General features: G+C 45.2%; 1 protein-coding gene and 2 pseudogenes across 1 annotated transcript in view; 1 reads left to right on the top strand and 2 right to left on the bottom strand.

Moving 5' to 3' along the window:
* The first annotated feature begins 3,156 nt into the window (after positions 1 to 3,156).
* Positions 3,157 to 3,999, top strand: LOC142433956 (coiled-coil domain-containing protein 137 pseudogene; annotated as a pseudogene).
* Positions 4,000 to 17,650: 13,651 nt separating this feature from the next.
* LOC142434594 (transcription factor AP-2 gamma pseudogene) lies at positions 17,651 to 19,009 on the bottom strand (annotated as a pseudogene).
* Positions 19,010 to 23,796: 4,787 nt separating this feature from the next.
* The window catches only part of GRIA3 (glutamate ionotropic receptor AMPA type subunit 3), a 389,236-nt gene continuing 385,878 nt past the window's right edge, over positions 23,797 to 27,154 (bottom strand). The window contains exon 16 of the mRNA XM_075539616.1: positions 23,797 to 25,987. The gene's annotated coding sequence lies outside the window, so the exon portion shown is untranslated. The remainder of the gene's footprint in view (positions 25,988 to 27,154) is intronic.

Genomic DNA, 27,154 nt, shown 5'->3' with positions numbered 1-27,154 from the left:
TCAATGTTTACTTCAAGAAATTGCTAAACACATGGCCTCAATTCTACTTTACAAATTGGATTAGACCAGAGCATGCACACTGCTACAGATAAGAGCCCTCAACACAGGATATCCATGATAGATAAACCCCTCGGAACTCCCAATGAAAGTAAACATACCAGGAAGATTAGGGGGAGAGCTTGTGGGGAAAAGGGGAAATCGATCCCAAGGATCAATCTAGAACTCTCTCCCAGGGCAAAAGTAACAGAAAAGTGGGTGTGGGGTGATGGAAGAGTATGTAAGATATGGAAATAATCTATAATTTAACAAGGGTTCATGATGGAGGGTGGGGGGGGGGGAGAAAGAAATAGGGAGATGATACCAGGGGCTCAAGTGTGAAGAGAATGTTTTAAAAATGATGATGGTGGCATATGTGCAAACGTGTTTGACATGCTGGATGAATATATGGATTGTGATGAGAGCCCCCAATATAAGTATTAAAAAAGAGAAATTGCTAAACATTGAATTTATATGTGTTTTAGTCTGTTGTAATTTTTGGCTTTTTTTGGGTTGGGTGTTTTGTCTTTTAGTTGTTGTTCTTTTTTACTTGAATCATTTTCTTATTATGAAACTCATGATAGGTAAATCAGCAACTAAATTAGTTTCTTAGAGTTATGACAGGGGAGGTTGGGGGAAATTGGGACCTACTAATAATCGATACAAGAATGGAAAAATGTTCTAAAATGAACTGGGATAATGTGGCAGTTATATAATCTGTCAACTTGCGAAGGGGTGGAGTCTAGCCTGTCAATCAAGTCCCAGCTTGATGGCCTCATTTGGAGGCGCTAAGGAGATAAACAGCTGACTGGAGGTCAGATACACACACTCTGCTTTATCTTCCTGCTGACAAGCCACATGGAGACCCCTGATGGAACCAGAGTCCTGGAGCTGGAGGAGGCATGTGGAGACCCACACCAGCACTGAGATATTTCTACTGCCACTGGATTTACAAGCCTTTACACCTACTGGCCTATGATTTTCCTGCATTTGGCAGCATTGCATGTGTTGCATGAGTCTAAAGAGGAATTTATGGATTGGTTTGGGACATGTGAACTAATATCAGACTTCTGGACTGAGCTGGGTTGTTTTCTTAATAAAGAATTACTCTTTTATATAAAGCTCTCTCTTATACACATATGAGTCTACCTGGATTTGTTTCTGTAGTCTACCCAAATTAACACAGGTGATAAACGCACAGCTCTCTTTACTGTATTTAAAATTTAAAAGGCATTATATGTGAGTTATTTGTCAATCAGATTGTTAAAATCAAGAAGAAAAAAGTTGCTCACATTGAGCATCCCACTCCCAAATGCTTCTTCCTGCTTTATTTTGAATAAAACATTGCGGGTTGGGGGTGATAGACAGGAATAAAATACAAATGAACTTATTAGATGACGTAAATACCAATAACTACTGGATAGAAGGCGTTTTACAGGGTATATGTCACACAGTGCAGTATTCATTGCACATGCCGTGGGATTAGCTAGGGAATTGGGATTAGGTAAATAACACCAGGAAGTAATGACTGTTGACATTACATGTAATAATCTGTTTTCTTGGAACAAATTGCAAATGTATTCTGTTTGGAATTAATACAGTATTTTAAATTTTACCCATAAAATGACATTAGTTTAATGGAATATCACAATAATTATTTCAAACTTATTTACATTGCAATCAGTAAAATGGAATTTCTTTTCAAAATAAGAAAATGAATGAAAATGTGAAAGATTGTCTATTCCTCAATTTTAATAATTGTAGATCATCATATGTGATATGTATTTTTCATATTTATGCCGCTAGATAAATCTCACCAGGAAAACATGAAAGGGGGAGATGCCACATTGAGACTAGCAAACTGTTGAACTTTGTGTTTTCACAATTCAATGATTACCATTAATGTGCAGTTCCTAGTGAAGGTGAAGTGTGAGCGGGGCGTAGTGAACAAGGGAACACCCAAGGTGTGGCACTTACTGTGTGAGCCATTTCAGAGGAGTCTTGCATTTCACCAGATGTTTGATAGGGCTAGAACTTCCAATCAAGGACCTCAGAAAGCCATAAGATGGCAAATATTTTAGGACAGGAGGTTTAACAAAGGAGGTTTTGTCAGTCAGCAGCCTTGAAATTTTACTCTCAGCCATTTATTCCTTTGGGAAAGAGTATTTCATCTTCAAGATATCCCAATTAAAATACAGTCACGTAGAAGTGTGTGTGGCAAATTTCTTAACTTCTTGGTGCTTTGGTTTCTTCATTTGTAAAATGGAGAGAAAGAGTACTTATGGCATAGCTTTGTTTTGAGGATTAAATGTATAAATACACCTTTTTGTGTCTAGCATGATTAGGTAATCAGATTATTAAATCCCTTTCCTATAAAACATTAAGAGAAGCAGGAGCAGGGCTCTGGGGCCTGGAAATTTAGATGAGGGTAAGTTCTATAATGGGTATAATTGTTTTGAGATGTATTAATAGGTTTTTCTCAAGTTTTTTTTCCCAGATACATAGGCTTCTTCCTAGTTAATGCAAGGCATCCATCTATCTGCCCATGTTTTGTGGGATAGGAGTAAGATTAGGATGTGTCTAGGAAGGGTCCAAAGGAAAAAAAAACAGTACTGTGAAAAATGCTGGAACTTGATGGGAATACCTTGTTTATCCAGGTCTAACAGGTTTGTTTTTTTTTTTTTTGCCTCTATTGGAAAATATTTGAGGTTTCCTCCTTACGCAGGTTCTGGCTTCCACAGGTTTCACTCCCTTCTATTTTCAAATAGTGTCTTCACATTTGTAGCAACAAAATAGGCCGAAGGTCACATATTATTAAGAGGGAAGGGATTTTCTAAACTTCTTTAATGTATGCTTATCTTATAAAGAAGACCTGGGCTCAGTTGATAATGGAGTTTAACCTCAGGGTCCTTTTGGCCAGACAGGAAGAAGGAGAAGAATTTTAAACCTTGCTTCTCTAGTTCCTCTGGATTGCAAGAGGAAGAACAGAGAGAGGCACAGGTAGAGAAGGAAAGTGGTCAGGAGCATAGTGATCTTCCAGTTTGGGGTCAAAGTTCTAGAGCCAAGAGGCTATTAGGACTCTGGGAGGCGATCATGTAAAAGAAACAGAGCCGGGGAACTAAGTCGGCGTGTGGAATGGCATTCGTGGGGCGCGGGGCTGCAAGGCCGGCGGCCTCCGGGTGTCCACAGGGGCAGCGGTGTCCGCAACAGGAACTTCAGGGCGGGCAACGACGCGCTCCCCGACCGGGACAGCACAGCAAAGACAAGAAGAAAGTGAACTGCAAGCCCAAGAACCAGGACGAGCAGGAGATTCCTTTCCGGCTCCGAGAGATTATGAGGAGCCGCCAACAGATGAGAAACCCCATCAGCAACAAGAAGAGGAGGAGAGAAGCCCAGGCGGCCTTCAAGACTATGCTAGAAAAGGAGGCCAAGGGAGTGGAGCCTGATATCCCTGTGCCCAAGTTCAAGCGGAAGAAATGGGAGTCGGAGGGGGCGTACGTGCAGCGCATGGAGCAGGAGGCCCAGCATGTGGTGTTCCTCAGTAAGAACCAGGCCCAGAGGCGACCAGAGGCGCAGGCGGCCCCTGCGAAGCAGAGGGAAAAGTCGGAACGCAAGAAGGCGTTCAAGAAGCGACAGCTGGACCGAGTTCGGCAGAGAAAGGAGGACAAGGCTGCTGACCGGCTGGAGCAGGAGCTGCTCCGAGACACGGTGAAGTTTGGGGAGGTCGCCCTGCAACCCCCAGAGCTGACTGTGAGGCCCAGGAAGAGTGTAGGTGGGGGACAGCCAGGTAAGAAGTCGCTGGCTCTGAAGAAGTTCTTGTGTCCTGCCAGTGAGTCCCAGCCCCTGAGCACCTCTCTGGCCCGGCAGCGGATTGTGGGCGAGGAGAGAGAGCGGGTGGTGCAAGCCTACCACAGTCTGAAGAAGCTGAAGCAGCAGCAGCAGCAGCGCCCTCCTTCACCCTGACTCCAGGGTGTGTCTATGGACAACGGGGGGGCCATGGGCCAGGCGCCTGCTGCCCTGCCCACTGCAGGAAACTGCCAGCAGCCAATCTGCATGGAGGCCCCTCTGGCAGGACCTCTCTTGGTGCCTGCTGCTCCTGGGACATTGGGGCAGACACAGTCCAGTGTGACCACATGATTGGCCTGGGCAGCACATAGCCCACGGCCACGCAAGGTGGGGCAGGCCCTCACTTTTTTGTCTGTGGGTCTCCACAAGCAGTGGCTGGCCTGCATCCCTCCGTCTTCTGGCCGCCAGAGCCCAGTGGGCTTCCTCAGAAGGCTAGTTGCTCTCCCTGTGGCTGCAGAAATACAGGGTGCTGCTGAGACCTGGTGGCAGACTCGTCCGGGGGTCCGTGCACCCTTGCCCGACAGGCTACTTGTTTCTCATCCCAGAGGCTGAGTCATCTGGGTCGCTTTCCCCTTTTAGTCAGTTGCACTGAGCAGCTGTCATTACCAACAATAAATATAGCCATCTTCAAAAAAAAAAAAAAAAAGAAAGAAACAGAGCCAAAAATCTTTCTGCAGAGAGAAGGCCAAAATGTAGCTCTGCAGAGCTGCCTTTGGATTCTGTACAGTATGGAGTAGACTTAGCAAACCCCTCATCCTCAACTCTCAAGGGAGCAGAGATTTGGGCTATTGAATTTGAATGAGGGATCCCCATACAAGGCAAAGTGACCTTGTCACTGGGGTAAGACCAGAGGAGGGTAACCGAAAGACTTCCCGGGAGGGAATTAGTTCATAGCATCTGTAAGAGTCTCACTAGTGAGACTGAGTCAGTGTAGAAATTGGAAAATGGTGACCAAGCTGAGAAGGACTATGACCCACACTGACTCCAGTGGTAGGATCTTGCTCCATGTACTGAAGAATGCTCCAGGGACGACTAGTTCAGGCAGCAGACCAGCTTCTACATCAGTGGTTCTCAGCCTTCCTAATGCCATGATCCTTTAAATACAGTTCATCATGTTGTGCTGATACTCAACCACAAAATTATCTTCGTTGCTACTTTATAACTATAATTTTGCTACCGTTATGAACCGGGCAAACCTGTGAAAGGGTCATTCGACCTCCAAAGGAGTTCAACCCACAGGTTGAGAACTGCTGCTTTACATGGTAAGGAGCCATGGGGTCTTGGTAACCATGGGGGTCTTGGTAACCATGCTTTCTTCTGTCACCATGAGGCCACTTAAGTCGCATACTCCCCCCAAACCTAGAAGGGAAAGAGGCAAAGTTTGTAATGATGGAGAGCTTTATGTAAAACAAACAAACAAAAAATTGTTGTAGGCAGGATCGGAAGCAGATGGTAGAATTAAGAGCACAAAAGATGTACTAGGCAGTGATGTCTGTGAAGGAAAGAGAGGAAGCAAGACTAGACAAAGGGGGACCATCCGACGCAATGGAGCCCTGGGAAACTCTCTGTCAGTGCAATGAGGAGTTCTGGAGCACAGAATCCCATGAACAAGTTCCACACTGAACAGGAATAGCTCGGTCCTTGTACCACTGCTCTGTTCACTTATTGGGCAGGTGCTGCTTCAAGTAATTTGTTGTTGTTGTTGTTAGGTGCCATTGAGTCAGTTGTGAGTCATATTGGCACTATGTATGATAGAATGTATGGTAGAAGGAAACACTGTCTGGTCCTGTGCCATCCTTACAATTGCTAGACTGGCACCATCCTTGTAGCCACTGTGTCAATCCATGTCCTTGATGATCTTCCTCTCTTTCTGATCCTCCACTTGACCAAGCAGATGCTCCTTTCCAGTAACAGGTCTCTCCTGATAACATGTCCAAACTCATGTGATGAAATCTTGTCACCCTCACATCTAGGGACTAATCCGGCTGTGCTTGTGTAGCCAATGGCTCCAAAATGGACGCCAATCCTAATGGTGCTAACAGCTGATAGCTGTTGGCTAACTATTCTAATTACAACTTGGCAGTTGAGTCTCTTTCTTTTTTATTATTCATTATTTTATTGGGGGGCTTTTACAAATCTTATAACAATCCATCATACAATTGTATTAAGCACACTTTTACATATGCTGCCATCAACATTTCCAAATCATTTTCTTTCTACTTGAGTCCTTTTCTCCCCCTCCCATCCTTGTGAATCCTTGATCAATTATATATTATTGTTGTTATTTCATAATCTTGCAATCTCCGTTGTCTCCCTTCACCCACCTTTCTGTTATTCATCCCCCTGGGGGGTAGGCTATATATCTAATCTTGTGGTAGGTTCCCCCTTTCTTTTTTAAAAAAATCTTTTTTATTGGGGCTCATAAGGCTCTTATCACAGTCTGTACATACATCAATTGAGCAAAGCACCTTTATGGGTTCCCCCTTTCAACCCCCCCCCCAACATCCCCCTACCCTCATTATATCACTACTCCAACTATTGTTCCTGAGGGTTTTATCTGCCCAGAATTCCATGTGTAGAAAGCTCTTATCTGCACCAATGTGTGTACTTTGGTCTAGGCCGATTTGTAAGGTCATGGTGGGGGTGTGGGAGGCAGCATTCAGAAACCAGAGGGATGATGTGTGTTTTGTTGGTGCTATATTGCACCCTGGTGAACTGCCCTTTTTTGGTGACCCTTTGGTGAAGGGATGTCCAATTGTGTACAGAAGAACTTCGGGTCTCCACTCCAACCCCCTTCTTTCACATTAATATAATTGTTTGTTTTGGATCTTTTGATACCTGATACCTGATCCTGTCGGCACCTCATGATCATACAGGTTGGTATGATTCTTCCATGTGGGCTTATTTGCTCCCCTTCTAAATAGTTGTTTGTTTAGCCTCAAGCCTTTAAGACCTTTAGAAGCTATATATTTTTGATAATCAGGCGCCATCCACTTTTTCACCACATTTGCTTATGCACATATTTTATCTACAGTGATCGTGTCGGGCAGGTGAGCATCATAGAATGCCAATTTAATAGAAGAAAGTACTCTTGCATTGAGGGAGTACTTGAGTGGAGGCACAATGTCCTTCTGCTACGTTAATACTAAACCTATAAATTTATACACATAGATCTATTTTCCCATCCTCATATATAAATATATTTGCATGTGTACATGTCTTTATCTAGACCTCTATGAATACCCTTTGCCTCCCAGCTCTTTCCTCTATTTCCTTTGACTTTCCTCCTGTCCTACAATCATTCTCAGTCCCCACCTTGGTTTTAGCAATTCCTCTTGGTTACATTACCCTTGATCACACCCTACCAGGCCTCGCACCACCTCCTTACCACCGATTTGGATAACTTGTTGTTCCCTTGTCCCTGGCTTTGTTAACACCACTACCTTTCCCCCGACCTCCCTGTCTCCCATGTCCCCCCGGAACTGTTGGTCCCTTTGTTTTCTCTTCCAGATAGTTCATCTAGCTTATCTTATTTAGAAATACCTGTGGAGATAATAACATGCACAAAAACAAGACAGAAAAAAACCAAGCAACAATATACAACAAAACAACAACAAAACAATGACAAAAAGCAAAGCAAAACACAAGAAAGAAATGGTTGTACTTAGTTCATGGACCATTTGTTGGCCTTCAGGAGTGTTTTCCAGTCAAGTCTGTTGGGGCACCATGCCTTGGCCTGGAAGTCCACCATCAGCATTCCCTGGGGACCTTGTTGCTCCATTCCCTGACCTGTTTCCCCCCCTCCCCTTAATGTTTTGCCTTGGTGTGGCAGGATCAGATAGGACGCAATTCCCACACTATGTCTCCAGTGTTGTTCTCTGTAGTGATATGGGTCAGTGAGGAATATCATGTCTCATAGCGGGGCCAGCCATGTAGTCCTCTCTATGGACTGGCTGCTCTAATTTGGGACACCGTCCTTAAGGCCTGGTGGGCCAGGATGTGTTTCACTCTCTACTCCTCACCCTTCACCTGCTCCCATGTGCTCCAATCAGATATGTCCCTTGTCCGGAGCTGCAGTATCAATGCTGTCCCTTGAAATGAATTTTTCTAGGGGGAGGGACAGGTGTCCACATAGTAGTTGGGATTGGGGCTGGCCTCTCAGACCTCTCCACTGGTTCCCTACTCCATGCCGGCATGTTGCATTCACATCTTGGAGCACTGGGTTAAAGTCTCATCCCTCTTTCCCTGTGGAGATATAAACCATACCCTGCCCTTGGGTGGGTTAGTGCCCTGTAGCCCTGCTACCCATTTCTTTTTTATTATTATATTTTCCCTTTCCCCACCTCCTTTTTAGTTTTCTACCATATGTATCCCTGTATTTGGTCTGGTCCCTGCCATATTATCTGGTCCTCACCCAGGAATATTTGTATACAGTAGCTTTTTCCCTATGCCCCTTTTGCATTTTTTTAAAAGCTTACCTCAGTGGACTCTTGTTGTACTTGTCCTTTTGTGCTTGGCTTACTTCGCATAGCATGCTTTCCTCCAGTTCTTCCCATGCAGTGATGTGCTTCATACGTTCATCACTACTTTTCAGTGATGCCTGCTACTCCATTGTATGTATATACCACAGCTTTTTAATCCACTCATCAGTTGATGGAAATTTGGGTTGTTTCCAACTCCTTGCAATTGTGAACTGTACCGCAATGAACACTGGAGCACAGATATCTGCCCGTGGTTTGTTTCTTGCCTCTTCTGTGTATATGTCCAGTAGGGGGATATGCAGGGGACATTTTTCATCTTCCTGGCTACACGTCCTCACTCTCTATTTGTAAGGACCACACAGTTAATATCCTGTGTACCTACTGTGGAAGAACTAAAATTCCCAGCCTCCCCTGTGGCTGACACTGCCCCATCGTCACTTGTGATTGTTGTTGGGTGTCCTCAGTCGATGGTTCCCACTCACTGTGACCCCATGGACGATGGAATGAAGCCCTGCCCTGTCCTGTGCCATCCTCACAATCGTCCCTTTGTCGGAGCCCCTTGGGGAAGCCCATGTCCATCCAGCTCACCGAGGGGGCCTCTTCTTTTTCACTACCCTTTCACTTTTCCAAGCATGATGCCTTTTTCCAGGGACTGATCTCTCCTGACAACCTTCCCAAGATACGTGAGATGAAGTGTCACCATTCTTGCCTCTAAGAGCAACCTGGATATACTTCTTCCCAGAAAACTCTGCTTGTGCTTCTGGGGGTCCACATTGCCTTCAGTACGCTTAGCCAACACCATCCCTCCCAGCCTCTATCCTTTAAAAAAATTAATATATTTACATGTATATATATATATATATGCTTTGTTATTCTGGGTAGACTAGAGAAACAAACTCATAAACATTCATATGCGTATAAGAAAGCTTTATATACAAGAGCAATTGAATATTGAGAAAATAATCCAGCCCAGTCCAGATCAAGTCAATAAGTCCAATATTAGCACATATGTCCAATACCAGTCTATATGTTCTTCAGCCTCAAGAAACACATGAAATGATGACAAATTCAGCAAGATCACAGGTCAGTAGGTGGAAAATCTTGTGAATCCACTGGCAGTGGAAGCATCTCCGCACTGGCAGGCGTCTCCAGGTGGCTCCTTCAGCTCCAGGGCTCTAGCATAGCTCCATGTGTCTTCTCAACAGGAATGTCTCACAGGAAGTGAACGTGTGTCCCGCCTCCAGTGAGCTATTTATCTCCTTAGCGCCTCCAAATGAGGTCATCAAGCTGCGACCTGATTGACAGGCTAAACTCCACCCTTTTACTCTTCAGTCTCAAATTGACAACAGATTATGTAACTACCACACATGCCCATACCTATACCTCGATAACGAGTTTTTGTCTCCTATTTCTTTCTTCTATTACTTTTCACCTTCCACCTCATCCACTACCATGCTCACCCTCCATTTGGTTGAGACTCTTTTTGAAGGGGATCAGAATGACTCTTCTCTAGGTCTCTTCCTTCTATCATCCTGATCCTCGTCTTTATACATGTTTGCTAATTCACACTTCTGGGGTCTTTCTTAGAAGAGAGAAATTAGTGTGAGGAGCCCTCAGCACTTCAGTTGATCTTGGGCTACAGCTGGTATTCATTGTTCCTCTTCCGTTATCATTCTACCTCTCCCCTCCCCTCTGCCCCTTGGGTAGCTTATCCTGTGCTTCACCTCCATCTCTCATTCTGGAAAGAGGACAGCCTTTGGTAACCATACTTTTCTTAGCCCAATAAACTAAACTCCAAACTCACTGCCATTGAATAGATGCCCTATAGGGTAGTGTAGAACTTCGCTTGTGGATTTCTGAGACTGTAACTCTTTATGGGAGTAGAGAGTCTCATCTCTCCCCTGTGGCGCAGCTAGTGGTTTCCAATTGCTGATCTTGAGGTTAGCGGCCCAAGGTGCTACCCCCAGGGCTCTTCTCTTTCTTAGACATATAAAGCACCACAGAGCTGCTTTATATGCTCATTCATAGTTACAATAGTGGCCTGGGAACAATAGGTAAGCACCCAGTAGGGTCATCTGAGTTCCACTAATACAAATATTTCTTCTCTATTCCCATGGTGGAACAATATCTCTATCTCCTCCTGGTTATTAGGGAGAATTAGCCTTGAGAGGGTAGTGACTCATCTTTGTGTTATTGGACATAAGGGGTGCAAAGTTTCCAGGTGGCACTGTAGTTCAAGGAGAACATTGTAGTGCTCCTGGTGACACATATCCCCTAAGGGGACTAGGACCTCTAACACTAAGGCTCAGATTTGCAGTAACAGTAAAATTGATTATTGGGAGTGATGGTTACTGGGACCATTTCTTATTTCTTGGGTCCCCTTTTCTCTCTATGGAGGACACTTTTTCTCTCTCGAGGACATAGTGCCACTTAACAGTCACTGAGTTAATCTTTTGAATGTTTGCCTCTGAACTGGTACCTTCAGAAGGCCATTCCAGTTTTCTATGAGGCCAGCTGCTTCTGGATGGTGTGGTATGTGACATGACCAATAAATCTTATGGCCATGGGCCCGCTTTCACACCCCTTTTTCTGTGAAGGTGAACTCTTAGTTGCATGCCATGTTGTGTAGAATTCTATACTTGTGGGTCAGGTACTTCACAAACTGCTAGCTGGCTGCTTGTTCTGGTTGAGCTTCTGCAGGTAAGAAAGGCAAACCCATACTCAGAATAAGTATATATTCGTGTGTGGGTGAACTAATGGCCCTTTAAGAGAGATGGGACCAATTTTAGTCACCTGGCAACTGAGTGGCCGATTGGTCTGCTTGGTGAATGGTGCCATACATTGACCTAAGTATTGGTTTCTATTGCTGGCAGCTCAGATATCTAGAAGCAGCAGTAGCTAGATCAGTAGAAGAAAGTGGGAGCCCATATTGTGGGGGCCATGTGTAGCCTCAATCCCTGCCACTTTGCTACTCCTTTTTTGAATTCATTTGGCCAGTATTGGGGTGGATGATGAAGAAGGCATCACTGGTTCAAGTCCTTTTGTTTACTAGACATTTTAATCTCTTTCATGGTAGATTCTCTTTAAGGAACTTTAACACGGGATGCAAAGATCTGGTAATGGCAGTGAGTTTTGCCACACATCAATCTGCCTGTCTCAATTCCAGAAGAGTTTTCCTTTGCTGTTCCAGTCTTGCCTTTTCCAGGGCCCTGATCTCATCATTCAGCACTGCGTATAAGTCTGTATTGTTCCTAATCTTGGACAACTTTTCTTCTCATACAACACAGGTGACAAGGTGTACCTCCTTGTAGATCTGTCCATTTGGGATATTTTTCTCTCTCTTCTGTGTGTTTTTATAAATAGTTTCAATTGCACATAATTCACACATCATACAAGTCAATAGTACAATCATATCAAGAAGAATTGTACCATCATTACTGCATTCCAGTTTAGAACCTTTTTTCATGGTTAAATCGATTTTGACCTGACTTAAGTAATGACCATCAGTTCAAGTGCTCCCTCTCCCTCTTCTATGCTTGAAGGCCATCTCTGAGACGATAATGCAACTGCCATTTCATTTTGGTTTGTAAGCCAACCCACCTGAACGAAAAATTCAAGATTTTCCTTGTTCCTAAGGAATAATCCCTACTCCCTCCAATGTGGTTATCCGGGTGAGATGAAGGTGGGGTGTTGATGTAACGCTAGTGGGTATGACAGAAAGTCGGGACTGCCTTCTCCTGCTGCATGCCTCTTCCCTGTGGCTCAGCTTGTTTTATGTCCTAGATGGACCATTTCCACGAATTGCTCCTGGGCCTCTTTGATATTTTACGTCCTGGTGGGACTGACAATCTCCAGCTCCTGATAGGTAGTTCTAGACACATGATCACCATTTCATAGTCAACAATTCTATTCGATCATGGCTTAATAGCTTGTCAGGAATGATTTTTTCCAAAAGGTATATGTTTTCTCTGGCATGGCTTTCTTCTAGAACTCCAGGGGATTTCATTATTAATATTTTCCAGGGCTTTGAATTGGTACATTCTGGTTAGACTTCTTGCTGAGAATTTACAATTCCACCCAGATATATCTACTCTTCACTTATCGACTACTTCATTATCTGACATTGTGCATTCAGAACACTAGAGAGAGCGAGAGAGAGAGGAGAGAATAAAACAATACTGCCTATTTTGCACATTAAAGAGGAGGTGAGAAAGGAAAGATTTATGAGAGGCCGTGAGGCCATGTAGGCTGGCAGTTGGAGGTTTGTCTTACCCTGGTCAGGCAAAGTCGCTGTGCCGGGACCAGGGAGAGTGCAGGGTGGGTGATGTGCAAGAGGAGGAGGAGGAAGTCAGGCCATGAGAAGTTGATGAGAGCTGGGACTGCAGGAATTGGGTGGGGTGATGAGAGTCTCTTCTTCCAAAAATGTCTCACCTGCCAGCCACCCTTGGTAGCTGCCTGCTGCCATGGTCCTTCTCCATGGCCAGCGTAGTAGGAAGGCAGAGAAGTGAGCTGTGGAGGTCCACTCACGAGCTCAGAGATCAGTCGGGTGATGATAATCCCCTACTAATCCGAGGCTGTGGGCAATGCCCAGTAGAGTCTGTGGGGAAGGGAGATCCACTGTGCCACTCGGATCTCAGGGTGCATCAGGGGCATCACTGTGGTGAACACAGTGGTGGGTGGGGGGATGGTGTCAAAGATGGGGTATGACCTCAAGTCATACAAAATGCCAATTTTCACTTAATGACCTGGCTTTTGGAAGGTAACCATGCCAATAAGTGAGCAATGAGTGTATACTGAGTTCGAATCTACATTTTGTTTAGATCCCTAGGGGATTTTCATGTATATATAAGAATTGGTACATGTGGAGTGGAATTGCACATTAGCAGAAGGACAAACTACCACTGTTTGAACTAGCTGGAATCTCTGCGATACACCTGCATCTCTTCCATAAATTCCCCATGGTCTTTTTATTTTCAACTCATGGACCTCCAACAACATAGGGTCTGCCAGATGCATAGCCCATGTGGCCAGGCTGCATGCACTACAGCCTGGAGCTGCTGCAGAGCCCTTTTCTGCTCTGGGACCCTCTCAAAACTGGTAGCCTTCTGTGTCGTCTGATATATATATGGGCAAGAACATTATTCTTATATGTGGAATTTGTTGCCTCTATGGGTTTTCAAAATACAGCGATTCACCTTTTATTTGGGAGGAAATGTTCCTGTCAGGCCCTGAAGCGCTGATCACTCAGTCCCAAATAACTTTACTGATGTCATAGATCCATGCATCTTTCTAGGGTTTATCTCCCACCCTCTGAAGCATGTGTCTTATCAAAGCCTCTATCATCCTACTGGATTAGCATGATGATAGCATCAATGAAGAAATCAAAGTGATGCCCTAAAGCAGCGGTTCTCAACCTGTGGGTCCCGATGCTTTTGGGGGTCGAACGACCCTTTCCCAGGGGTTGCCTGATTCATCACAGTAGCAAAATGACAGTGACGAAGTAGCAACGAAAATAATTTTATGCTTGGGGGTCATCACAACATGAGGAACTACCTGTATTAAAGGGTCGTGGCATTTGGAAGGTTGAGAACCACTGCCTTAAAGGATGACCAGGTGGCCCATATATCTTTGAACTCCAATAAAACCAAGAGTGTGAGAATTAACATAGCCCCAAAGCCAAACTTTAAATGTATTTCTTGTCTCTTTCATCCAAATTCTCAATGTTTCTGAAGCTCTTTTCTAATTAGGGCAGAAAAGATGGCATTTGCCCAAACAATGATTTATATAATATATTTGAAGCCATGTGATTACTTCTTGGTTCAGCTTGCAGTAGTCCACAGTCATTATCCAGGTTCCATCTTGTTTCTGCAGGGGCCAGATTATTGAATATTGTAGGGACCACGACCTTGGAATTGTTTAAATCTATAAGTGGCAGTGATTTCTGCTAATGGTATGGGGATACAATATCACTTTTAATTTATTATCTTGTCAGTTCGGGAGAGAAATCCAGAAATGTTCATTTGGCTTTTTCTACAGTGGGTATAAGAGCCATCTCAAAATCAGGAATGGAGAATTTTAGAACCACTCAGAAAGAAGAACCATGACTGGCATATGTTTGAGATCCCTGCATTGAGAATTGGTGGTAGCTGAAGCAGTGGCATCAAAGCACGGCACAGAGCATAGCAGCAGCTTCCCGGACCCATGAAAACAAGCATAGTGGGTGCCTTCAGACAGAAGGAACACCAAATGAGTGTTGTAATACATTCCTGAGCAGGTCAGGGGCCATATGGACAAGGGGCCACATGTCTGAAAGGTCAAGTACCAGAGAGAGAGATGCCTTGCGGACATGACTTCTAAGAGGCACTGAGCTGTATCCTTAACATTTCTGATCCTGAAATGTAACTTGTGAATTTTCTAAATAAACTCCCATAATCTGGAGTCTTATGAGTCTGTGAGTTCTGTTTGACCATTGTAACAGATTATTGAACCCGGCAGAGGAGTACAGTGTGTGGTGTCAGAACAAAATGAAGAAGATTGCAGCTTGAGGGATGTCTGACCTCTATCTTACAGAAATCATCATTGAGCAAATGTGGAGTGAGATTGTCCTCCCCACTCGTGTAGTCACAGGACATCAGAGGTGGCCTCCGCAGCATTTCCTTATCACGTAAGACCACACAATGGAAGATGGGTATGTAATTGCACAACTATTGAATTACATCATTACATAATTGCCCCAACATGGAGAATCATGGCCCAGCCAATTAGACACATAACCATCACCATCACAACCAGTATTATCCTTGCCTTTTATCTCAGCATTCACCTTTGCCAAATGTGATCGTTAATATGAAAAATAGCTGGACAGTAGATTTAAAAATAAAAACACAAAAGAATTGTTTTCAATGTGAAATGTCAGATAATGAGATAGGAAAGAAGTAGGTGTACACCCACTCCAGCATGAAGTGTGATGAAAATCTGAAAAAGTCCCTTCAACCTAAGGAGGCTCTCTGGGGCAAAACAAGTGCTCATTATTGAAATTCCTTGTTGAATGGTAACAGCTGGGTTGCAGTACCACTGTCTTGCTCATCATTGGCTGCGGTATACTCCAAGAAGAGTGTGACTTCAGTTCAAAAGCGGAGGTTTACTTTGAGGACACTAAAATATGGAGGCTGTTGACTAACTACATTTTTTTGTAGCTGGGCAGTCAGTCCTTTTTGAAGGGGGATTTGAGGGGACCATACCTATGTCTACCCCATGGACTACTGTGTGTGAGTGGAATGTATTCGCTTGGACTAAAATTTATTTCTCTCACTATCCAGTGGGTGATTTGTACAAAGGAGATTACATTTGCACATCTGAATGTTCTGTGAGTCCATTTATGACCTACATCTAGTTCAATATCTTGAGATACTAGCAGGAAAGGCAGCCTGGGGTATGGTGGTGGTAAGGAGTGCAGGAGATACTCTCCATCCAAAGGAAAGTGAGGGCTTGCTGGCTGGTAGAAGGTGATGCAGGGCTTCTTTGCAGAGAAGAGACATTGGAAATGTGGCAGGGTGTGAAAAGCTGCCTTTGCTAACCGTGGAAGGCGGACCTCTTATGATAGACACTTGTACTATCATTTTCAGTCTTGTGCTGTCTACGTCTAAGTGGCGCCTCTTTCTCTGTTTTCAGCAATACTTCCTAAGTTAGACATCTTTGTCCTCTAACTCACCTACTTCCATACTTCTTTAATTTGCTCATAAAACATTTGAAAGATTCATTAAGAGAGAGTCTGCCTATGGTCTCAGAGTGATCCGAAACACCTCCTTTTATTAGTATATTTTTTGGGGGGGTAGTTTAGAGTCCTTGGCTAGTGTGTTTGGGGCACATTCTTTTCTCAGTGGCAAGACTAGTTGGTTTCTTCTACAAGAGTGCAAACCATGTTATGATTCTGAGATACAAAACATGCAAAGAACCACGTGCTTCTTTTTCACTCCATTTTATAGCTGTTCAAGTAGATCTTAAAGTGACCAATCTTCCCCCCCCCCCATTGCTATTATACTATGCCCAACACTATATGCTATTATTGTATGTACTCTGCTTTGGACTGCAAGTCTGATTTTTCTCAGATTGTTACAGACACCTATTTTAAAGTTCACTTAGGTCAGTGGTTCTCAATCTTCCTAATGGCACGACCCTATAGTACCGTTCTTCATGTTATGGGTACCGCTAACCATAAAATTATTTTCTTTTTTTTTTCTTTCTTTCTTTTTTTTTAAATCCAAAGGAGTTCACCAGTTTATTTACAGGCCCCGTTAAATTATGTATAAATAATATCCACAGTCAACGCCATTCCTCAGTCATCACAGGGAAGCCGGGCAGAGACGCCAAGGCCTCCAAGCTCACTCTTCAGAACGAAGTCCAAAATAAAAGGGGAAAAAAACCAAGCAAGATCTGAAATAAATGGGCAAATAAAGCTTCAGTACCTGCAAGGAACGAGTCATCTCAAAGTCGTCCGTTTTGAAGAGTTCGCTTAACCAGTTTTTGTTTTTTTTAAAATTAAAGATGTGCGTGTGTGCAATAGAAAAGCCCTCTTCAGCAGGCTAGTTCCACAAGCTCCCTACCACCCCAGGCGCCTTTTGAACAAGATGTGCGTGTGTGGTGCGGAACACCGCCTAGGGCTCCAGCATAACTGTGGGGGTGGCCTGGACTCCTTGCTGTCCAGCGGGGCACTGGGAGTCAGAAAATGCCAATGCCTCACCCGTGCGGTAGGATACCTTTGCCTTCTAGTACAGGATTTAATATCTGAAGTGAAATACTTTATAAGGTAAATACTTATGTGGACCCCAAAAGGCAGCCATTGCTCTCAAATGTGGGGAGGGAGGGGATTCTGGGTAATCTAAATCACGTTGTTAATTGACCTCGCAACGCTCAAGCGTGTGGTTCTTGTTGGCTGAGGGGGCGGCTATATGAGTTCGATCTAAAACCGTAGCACCAACTTTCAGAGAATGGGGTTCAAAAAATTCTTTTAAGAGGGGGAGGGAAGAACACTTGGCTTATCTTCTGATACCTGGTCCAAAAGTTAGGAGACCTCAGGTGATAGAGAAACAATGAAAACTCTGCGGGTGTATTTTTAAAAAACAAACCAAAAACACCAACAAAGTATAGCAATTACTGCCAATCCAGAAATCAACAGGAAGGTAGGTAACAAAGTGGCCCCCAGAGCGAGAGGGGCTCCTAGTCCATCAAGCGCTCGCTCCCACTGTCCCGCCTCTTAAGACTCTTGGTCCCTTGGTCACAACTCAGTCTTATTTCCGGTACATCTCCATTTTCTCCAGGGCTTTGCTGGCGTCGGCGGGGCTCTGGTCTCCGGGGTTCATGTACGCTTTGTCTATTATGATCAGCGCCTCCTTGATGTAGTTCTGAGCGGCCGACAAGGCGGCACAGATGGCCTGGCTGCCAAAGCCGTGGGTGATCAGGCTGAAATGAGACAGGCAGTTCTGTATGTTCGTCTCCAGGACGGGGGTGGGCCTGTTGTTGCCGGTGGGCGTCCGGTCCTGGGCGAGAAGTTCCGTGAATTCTTTACACACTTGCTGGGCTGCCAGGAGCATGCTCTTCCGGGTCGCCATCTCATTCCTTCCTCCCAGATGAGGTCGGGTTAGGTGCTCAGCCACCGGCTTGCTGGGAAACTCAGCCTCGCAGACATACCCAAAGTCCCGCGCCAGGTACACAGCCTCCTCTTCTACGAGTGATGTCAGGAGAGTCACGTGGGCTGCTTTCCGGCGGCCGGCAGGGAGGTTCAGCCCAATCTTGTCCAGCCTCTCCCGCAAGGAGCGGCCTCCGTTCTTAGACTTGGCTCTTCGGAGAACACCTCCCAATAAGGAGGCATTTAAGCATTCAGGTGGGGACAGGCGTCTCTGGACTTCTGCTACAGTGACTTTGTATTTCGACGTGGAGCTGAGAAGGGACAGTCTTCCGGGGACGGAGCAGAAAACTTCGGTGGGGTTAATAACCGTCCCCACCAGCTCCTTCTGGCAGGGGAGACTCAGAGGGTTCTTGTTCATTGAAATAGGACCTTTTCGAATGACCGTTTGGTCGTGCACAAGCATGTGCTGGTCGTCGACGTTCTGCACTTCATCCATCTGATGCCCCATGTCGTGGAGGCCCAGGTTCTCGGCCAGGCCCGCGGCATCCAGAGCGTGCGCGTGCGGCGGCAGCAGCAGGTCCGAGCGGCTGTAGGCCTCCCTGCGGGCACCCACGGAGCCGCCCTCCAGGCCCGCGAGGTGGGGCAGCAAGCCCGCCGGGCGCCCGTGGTGCGAAGGCAGGCCGGTGCCCTCCTGGCCCTGGAGGCCGGGCCAGGCCTGCTGCTGGCTCCCGGTGGGCGCCGGCTGGTGCAGCGGGTTGATGGCGGCGGCGTACGCTTCTCCGAGGTGCGAGTAAGGGTCAGCCGACTGCGAGTAAGCCAGTTGCTGGTAGGGGGGCGGGAAGTAGGGGGGCGGCTGGTATTCCGAGACCCCGGTATGCGTGAGCGTGAGCGGCAGCCCGGGGCTGTAGAGGTGCTGCCCAGCAGAAGAGAGGTGCGGGAGGCACGGGTTCCCATTGCTGCTGGCGTCGTGGCGATCCTCGCAGTCATCTTCATACTTGACATCGGTTATTTTCCACAACATGGCATCCGGCGTCCCCCAAAACAGGCGCCAGTTAAATCCAGGCTCCTCCCACCCACCCCCCAAGCGGTAAGTCCAAGATCGGGGTCTCGGTGGCCAGGCCTTTGCCGCCGCCCCCGCCGCACGCGGGCCTCCTTGGCTGGGTCACTGAGCGAGCATGGCAGCTCCGGCCACCCCAAGTGTAAACACCCCGGGCGCGGAGCGTGGAGGCCGCGCTGGTGCTGTCTGTCCGGGCATCTTTTTTTTTTTTCATAAAATTATTTTTGTTGCTACTTCATAACTTTAATTTTGCTACTGTTTTGAATCATCATGCAAACAGCTGATATGCAGGATGTATTTTCATTGTTACAATTTGAGCATAATTGAACATAATAAAGGCATAGTGATTAATCGCAAAACAATATGTAATTATATATTGTGAAATATTTATGTGTTCTCCAATGGTCTTAGGCTATCCATTAGGCGAATGACCCACAGGTTGAGAAGCGCTGATTTAGGTGATCTGTTTTAATTTTATTGACATAATAGCCGCAACAGTAGGATCAAGCATAGGAACAATTTATAAGGATCTCACAGGACCTGGAATTGTTTTATTTTGTTGTGCATAGGGTCGTGTTGAGTCGGAACTGGCTCGGCACCTAACAGCAACAACCAACAACTGTTTTATTCGCCATTGATGGGACTTTAAGTAAAGATAGAGCATCTCGGAGCAGAGGGGGGGTGTTGGTGTAGCAGTGGGGTGACAGTCAACCCAGAGGTGAGAGTTTCTGTGTTTGTTGTGTTTATGGAACAATCTACTGGAGCTAATGTCGCAGACATTTGGAGCCCATGACAGAGGTTTGTGATGGAAATGGAGAGTTGGGAGACATCAAAATATGGCAGGCGAGATGGACAGGTTGAGAAGAGAGAAGGGAAAATGGGGAACCTCTGAAGAATAGTGGTATTAAGAGATAAGAAATAGATGACAAGCCCAGGAAGTAGAAGAGACAATGGAAGCAACAGACTAGGAGGAACATGAGTAGAGAGTGCTGTCCAGAAGGCAACGGAACAGAGATTTCCAAGATGGCTTCTGCCACCATTAGCACCAGCGGTTACTGTTGAGTAGATTCTGATTCATATCCCGGAGTGACAAAGTAGAACTGTGTTTCATAAGGGTTGTCAGTGGCAGATTTTTCATAAGTAGATCAACAGGTCTTTCTTCCAAGGTGCTTCTGGATGGACTTCAACTTCCAACCTTTCACGTGGCAGTCATGGGCATCAATTGTTTGTACCACCCTGGGACTCCAAGTTCTGGAAAGCGGCTCAATAAGATGAGGACTATCAAGTAGGATAAAGCCAGGCGAGGCAACGCGTATTTCAGACTTTGTGAGCAATAGACTTTCAATTGAAACCATTCAACCCGACCACTGTCAGGTGAAAGCAGCCACAGATGATATGGGTGTGACTGTGTTCCAATAAAACTTTCTTAATGAAAACAAGTGATGGGATGGATTTTACACATGAACAAAAGTTTGCCAACCCTCGTAATAAAGTGTGTACTGTAGGTCATTGATGGCTTTCGCAAGAGCAGTTTGGAACTCCTACTGCAGTGGTTGAGGGCATAGAGCTGGATGGTGTAACCACTTTTATGGAAACGGGACTATAAATGGGACAGGGAGTGTGTGGGTCTTAGAGGGCTTCGCCAGGTTTACAGAGGTTTTCTGGTCATCAGGGACCCTCTCTCACTCTCATGAGGGAAGACTGCAGTGTTAGGCAATATTTATAAAGGCCTTTTTATTTTATGTTTTCCTCCCAGTCTGCCTACATTCAAACTTCTTGTGAGAGGCCTCCAGAGTGTTAATTGACTCACCCGGGCTCAATGAATATTTATCAGGAATATTTTAAAGCAACCATTTTGCTACAGAATTGAAACTCCAGGAAGCCACTGCAGAAGTAACTTTGTTAAAGCTGCTGACATGGAGAATGGATTATTTCTCAGGCTGTCATTTCTAATTCTTTCTCATGTTTCTAGGTAGGGTAGCGTTTGTCAACAAGCACCTCCTGCTCAGAGGGCGGGCAGGTTGTTATGAAAGTGGTCAGTCTGCAGCTCAGCAGTTACAGCCTTACCAGGCAGGGAGCACATGTGACTCCTTAGTTGGAAGTTCCATAGCTTTAGAGGCACAAAGAGAGATTAAGTCATACCCCACCTGACTGTGTTAGCACATAGGTTCCCAAACTTCTTTGGCCTCTTGCCTGCTCTTTTCATAAAACCAAACCAAACCCAAAACTCAGCATCCTCTAGCCATTAATAACCTTTCAACTATAGCTTACAATCAAGGATAAAATGTAGGTATCTGCTTTTGTTGCCCCCCCACCCCCCGCCTACCCCCACCCTCCAATGGCCTGGATCTTTCCAGTGCCCCCCGGGGGCAGCATCACTTACTTAGGGAGATACTGTTGGAAGAACCAATTCCAGGGAAGGTCTAGAAGGAAGGCCTTCCTTTTGGACTCCTTGTACGTCTTCCTTTTAGCAGCTCATTGGGCATGAATGAATGAATGAATTAATGCAGCATCATTCTAGTTATCATCTACTACTGAGATGAGGGCAGGAGCCAAGAGTGCTACTTCATCATTTATGCCCTCTCCTCAGCCTGGAGAGGAAGAGAGTGCATGCCTTTCTCCAATCCTCTTGTCCAAGTGATGCTTGGCGACGATGATATGAGTTGGGGAATTTTTGTCCCTATCAATGGGTTGGTGAACCCTAAGTTTTGAGGATGCCAAGGATTTGATAGGAAGGTATTGGGCAAGGAGAGATCCCCGCATTTTCTGCAAACAATGCCTTATCAATGAGCCCCATGTCTTCACTGTGTCCATGCCACCTAGTCTGAAAGGTGCAAGAAATCCCTCAGCACTTCATTTCTTTGTTCTGACTTATAGAGACAATCAGTCTCCCCCATCATTCTTGCCCAAGACCTTGTCTTTCCCTCAGTCCCGAAGGATAGGGATGAAACTGTGACTCCACTCTTCTGACCTCAAATTACAAAGTGTTAGCCTGAGGGGATGTCAAATTCTGTGTGCTCCCATACCTGAATGTCGTTCCTAGTGGCTAGGTGAGGACGGAAGGGAGGGCTTGGGCTCAGGGCATCTGATAGCATGTGGTCAGATGTGCATCTTCACAGGACCAGAAAACCAAAGCAGAAAGCAAAAGTCATTCTTTTGTGTCATTTGAAGTTCCAGGCTTCAAATTTTGCAGCTGACTCTATGTGTAAACAAAATACCTGTAGCTTGGTTCAAGAACCCCTGAAAGTACCCTCTCTGTCTTCTCCATTCCTTCAAGGAAAATACATTCTAAACCTCACCCAGACCATCTCTGCTATCACTTGCCACAGGGCCTGAGATGAGTTTTTCCTGTAGGTTAAGGAATTGAAGTTCTTGTTACAAGAGAGACCTGCTATTTCAGGAGACCCAGGACCTGGTTTGATACTTGAACTGAAGGGGGCCATCATCCCAATCTGGTCACGGAAGCCGCACCCTGGAGAAGCAGTTCCTTCTGCTGGGACTGCCGTAGGCATTGTCACCAAAGGAGAGGAAAGTGGTGGAAGAGTGACGATCTGTGGGGGGTTCTCCAGGCAGCCGGCATTTCAGGACAGTGAAAGTTGGAGTCATATGCTGAACCCTATAGGCTAAGGTGATGAAAGTGTACTTACATCAGCCCCTCTGTACTTCCGTATCTCCAGAAAGTCTTCTTTCCCCGCTCCTATTTGCCTTCCTCTTCAAAGCCTGTACTCACAGCTTCCTCGCTCCCCGGCCCCAGGTAACTTTCTTCCTTTGTTTATCTAGCGCCTCATCTAAACCTGGCTCATTTTCTCCACTGAAAAGGATCCCCTTTCCTTCATTTCAATCACTCACACCTGGGCTCTGCCATCATAGAACACCGGTCTTTATGGAATCCTTTGCCGTATTTATTAGATAAAGTTATATTCTGAGTTCAGACTCTCCAAAACAGACTAGTTCAATAATGTCCTGTTTCTCTCTTAGAAATAGTCTAAAATTTCTACAGCCCTAAATTACCCATTGCTTTTTTCCACTCTAGATCGGTGGACCTTTGTGGATATTAATTTATCATCAGCCGCTCAGGCAGCAGCACGACCCGGAACCCAGTTAGTAAGGGTGGCCTAGTGGGCTACCCATTGGGCCGCTGTCCACAAGGTCAGCAGCTCCATAGGAGAAAGATGACTTTCAGTCTTCTCAGAAATGACAGTTCTACTCTGACTTGTCAGGTTGCTGTGAGTCAGAATCAACTTGGTGGCGATGAAAGGTTTCATTTGTTTGTTACTTGTCAGTGAGTTATGGAAATAATTTTTAGTCCCATTGTAGTTCATCAGTCCTGAGCTTAGGCACTTCCTTGGGAGGTCAGATCTGGAAGTGAGAGGACTAGTTCCAGGTCAGGGTACAAACTAGTTTCTGGTCCCAAAGTGTGGAGGGTATAAGGAATGGGGACGAAGAGTACTGAAGTCAAATTTTCCCTTCTTCGCACATTGAGCTGAAATCCTGCTTCTTGCTGTTTGGAAACACTCTCTCACATCGGTGATCCTGACACCCCTAATCTAAGGTCTTGGTGGCACAGGGCCCTTTGGGTTGAGAATTCGGAGCGTGACTTCAGTTGAAGACCAGTGAATACTAACTCGACACCTGTGGGACAGTTAGTTAAAGCACAGGGACAGAAGTCTTTCTTTACAATTTTATTTACAAAATGTATTAAAACTTTGTACAAGACCTCAATGGCAATGAGGCTCTGTAATGTATGCCCACACATGCAGTTTACGCTTTTACGATCATTAGTTTGCTTGGCAATTTTTCTGTTCACTGAAGTACAGCTTTAACAACAAAAAGAAAAGAATTGAAAAAAAAAAGAAACCTCAAGTGACTACCGCCAAACTCCCATAAGCATGAAGTTAGTAGCAGAAATTTGAAGCAATCAAGAATTTTTTTAAACATGCAAGTTTTTAAAAAATATCAAACTAATTTACCCGCCTCTTCTTCTCAGTGAAGTTACCTCTCTGAAAAACTGATTTGCGTCAATAAACATACATTTCTCTTTATACAGTGCCTATGAAAACGTTTGTGTGTAAGTTGGTTGGTTTGCTTTATACAACTTCATATTTGTACGGCATTAGCTTCCCGTGCTGGGGACGTTATAGCATTTGGAAGTTGAAAGGTCACAGTTTCTTGAAAAAACAAAAATAAAACCCCAAAGCCAAACCAAACAGAAAAAGCAAAACAGAAACACAACAGCTTTCTTTTAGTTCAATACCATTTAAAATGTGACAGGTGAGTTATTTGATTATGACACACTTTTTGGGGGGGGGCGCGAAAGTTTATATTACACTTTTCTGAAAGCATTTCATTGGAAAGAGACTTCTTCCTTTCTCTTCTGAAGACAAGAGCACTATGTAGCGAGTCCACTAGGCATCTAAGGATCACACTTGGGCGAATGAATGCGAACGAGCTCCTAGGTCTTACAGTCTGGAAACTTTCCAATGCACGCACATCACCGATGAGAGCACACTACTGAACTACAGAAAGCCTACGCTATTATATAGGAGGTAATTAGTGAGCGGACACGGTTTCCTTGGACTGGTCTGATGATGTCAACGGCAGGTACACAATTAGTTACTAGATAGCCATGGAGCAGGGGAGCGATCTTCTAAGAGAGTCCGTGGAAAGACTGCTCCAAGCAAGGACCTGGGAGTGATGCTGAGGCCCTCAGTGTAGCAATAGGTCTGGGAATGCATTTTCATCTTTGCAGACTAAGAAAGGAAACATGCAGTCTGACGGAGAGCCACGGGCACAAACAGGCTACAGCTGGCAGGCCAGACGTAACAAGAATAAAGTCAGATTGAGAACGGCGGTCTGAAGTCGCTGGCCCTCCTTGCGACGTGGTCCTGTCTCCGTGGTGTGCACTTGAAAGGTACACTTAGCAGAGAAAGCAGAGCTAAGCACAGTGTTGTTTCTGAGAGAGATATTCTAAACACATCTGGGAGTATCGGCAGCATTTCCTGCACCTCGATGCAAAATACTCAGCGATGTTGGCTTAAAATACACACGGAAGCAAGAAAAACAGATCTGTGAGCGGAAATTCCAGGAATCTTGGAAAGCCCCTGGATCCGTTTTAGGGGAAAGCACTGAGAGGTATGCCTGCTAAGTGCCCAGTCTGTCCCCTTGCTACCCAGCAGGAGAGCATTCGCGTGCTTTGTTAATCTCTTCGCAGGGAAGTTACCAGTGCAGGTTCACAAAGCCATGTCTGGAATACAGAGAAGTCACCCTTGAGGCCCTTTCCCCAACTGCTTTGAATTTGCAAAGTGTTGCGGTTCCCTTCTAAAGCTATACACATGTCAGCCACGTTGAAAGGAAATAGGGTACACAGAACATCACCACCAATTGGAAATACCAAAAACATCCGGTCAGCACATCCTAGGAGAAATGCCAGTCTGTCTTCCCAAACACTGGGAGTCAAAGATATTTTGTTTTTGAAGTCAGGAGGAATTGATTACTTTAGCTAAGAGGGGCCTATTGGTTGAACTAGAATTTTAAATTTGTATGTGTTATGCTGTGTGTGTGTGTGTGTGTGTGTGTTACAGGATATGGTGTTTTTATACTGTGTATCAAAGAATGGCTTTTGTTCAATTGATTTTCAATAAGATTTTTTCCCCTCACATACTGGAATCTTGCATGTCCACTTTTTTGTTGGTTTGAATTTTACTTTTTTTTCAAGCAAAGCAAAAAGATTTCGATGGTGGTTTGCATTGTCTCGAGTCTCAGAGTGTTCCATAAGGCACTGAAGGAAAAAAAAAATCAGTTTTTCCTATTGAAAGGTCATTGCACCATCAGCAATGTTCGTGTCATGCCCGACACCAAGGAGAGTGAAATCTGGCTCAGGATCCGTGAAGCAGCCACGTTTTCAGTGATTCCTCTCGTCACATGCCTCCAGTGGGAAGGGATCTGCAAAGGCAAGGGGACATTGACATTTGAAGGGGCTTTCTCTTGGGAAACAAACAAACAAACAAATAAGCAAACAAACCCTGTGACTGCACCCCATTTGGTTATCTTTAGGCAAGATTCTGACTGGCTACATTCTTTAGCCCGATGCAAATGCTTTGCAATAGGTTAAATTGAGGTTTGTTCTCTACTATGCGCATCGTGCTAAGCACCATACAGGCATTGCATGATGTCTCACTCTAGACTGTAATTGCTTAGGCTTTAAGTATACTCAAAAGGCTTAGTGGTATTTAAATACAGCTAGTCAGAACAAGTACACCTATGTGGTATTCTAATGGTAGAACCTGTGATAAAGGACTGTTTACCCATGGCAGAAGATAAACAGTGTTGTCTGGCTTGTTGAATTAAAATCTATTTGGACGGTGAGAAGAAAATCGACTGCTTGCTAGAAAGGAGACGGCTCATGTCCCTTGATACCTATGAAGTTAGTTCCTAAAATCCAGCACTTGGAAGAGACAAGCCTCTGCAGGAGGAAACCAGAAACGTGAGACTCCAGAAAGGACTTGGCATCCAATGGTGTCTTTGTCCTGAGGCCATGGAGATGTGGATGACACTTTCCTGATGGAGGGGATTCTTGGCGTTATTCATCTGCTCGCCCCCTGACTTTGAACACAGAAGGCTGCCCTATTGCTTTATCTTCAAGCTCACACCGCCATCTTTTTCTCTCCACGGACGGCATGCAGTTTTCTCTCCTGAGCCAACACTACGTTCCATCCCAGATGATTGGCCCAAGCACTATTGCCCATTGGCCCTGGAATAAGAATCTCAAAGGAGAATGTAAAAGATGCATGTGAAGGACAATAGCCTCAAGGAGGGCAGACTATGACTGCCGTGGAAGCAGGTGACCTCTTTCTCAGAAACTTTAGTGTCCCAAGTCTAGTGATTTAATCTATCTCAAAGTTTGGGGAGGTTTTTAGAATTATGGCAGAAAGATCAAAGGCTGTCCCCCTCCCCAATTAGCCATGGTGTTATTGTTAGGTGCCATTCAGTCGGTTCTGGACTAGAGTGGCCCTATCTACAACAGAACGACACAATTGCATCATCACAATTGTTCCCAAGCTTGAGCCCATTGTTGCAGCCACTGTGTCAACCCATCCCCTTGAGGGCCTT

The sequence above is a fragment of the Tenrec ecaudatus genome, chromosome X (assembly GCF_050624435.1).
Source record: "Tenrec ecaudatus isolate mTenEca1 chromosome X, mTenEca1.hap1, whole genome shotgun sequence".
Lineage (NCBI taxonomy): Eukaryota > Metazoa > Chordata > Mammalia > Afrosoricida > Tenrecidae > Tenrec > Tenrec ecaudatus.
The sequence above is the reverse complement of the archived record's forward strand: the minus strand, read 5'-3'. Positions and strand labels throughout refer to the sequence as shown.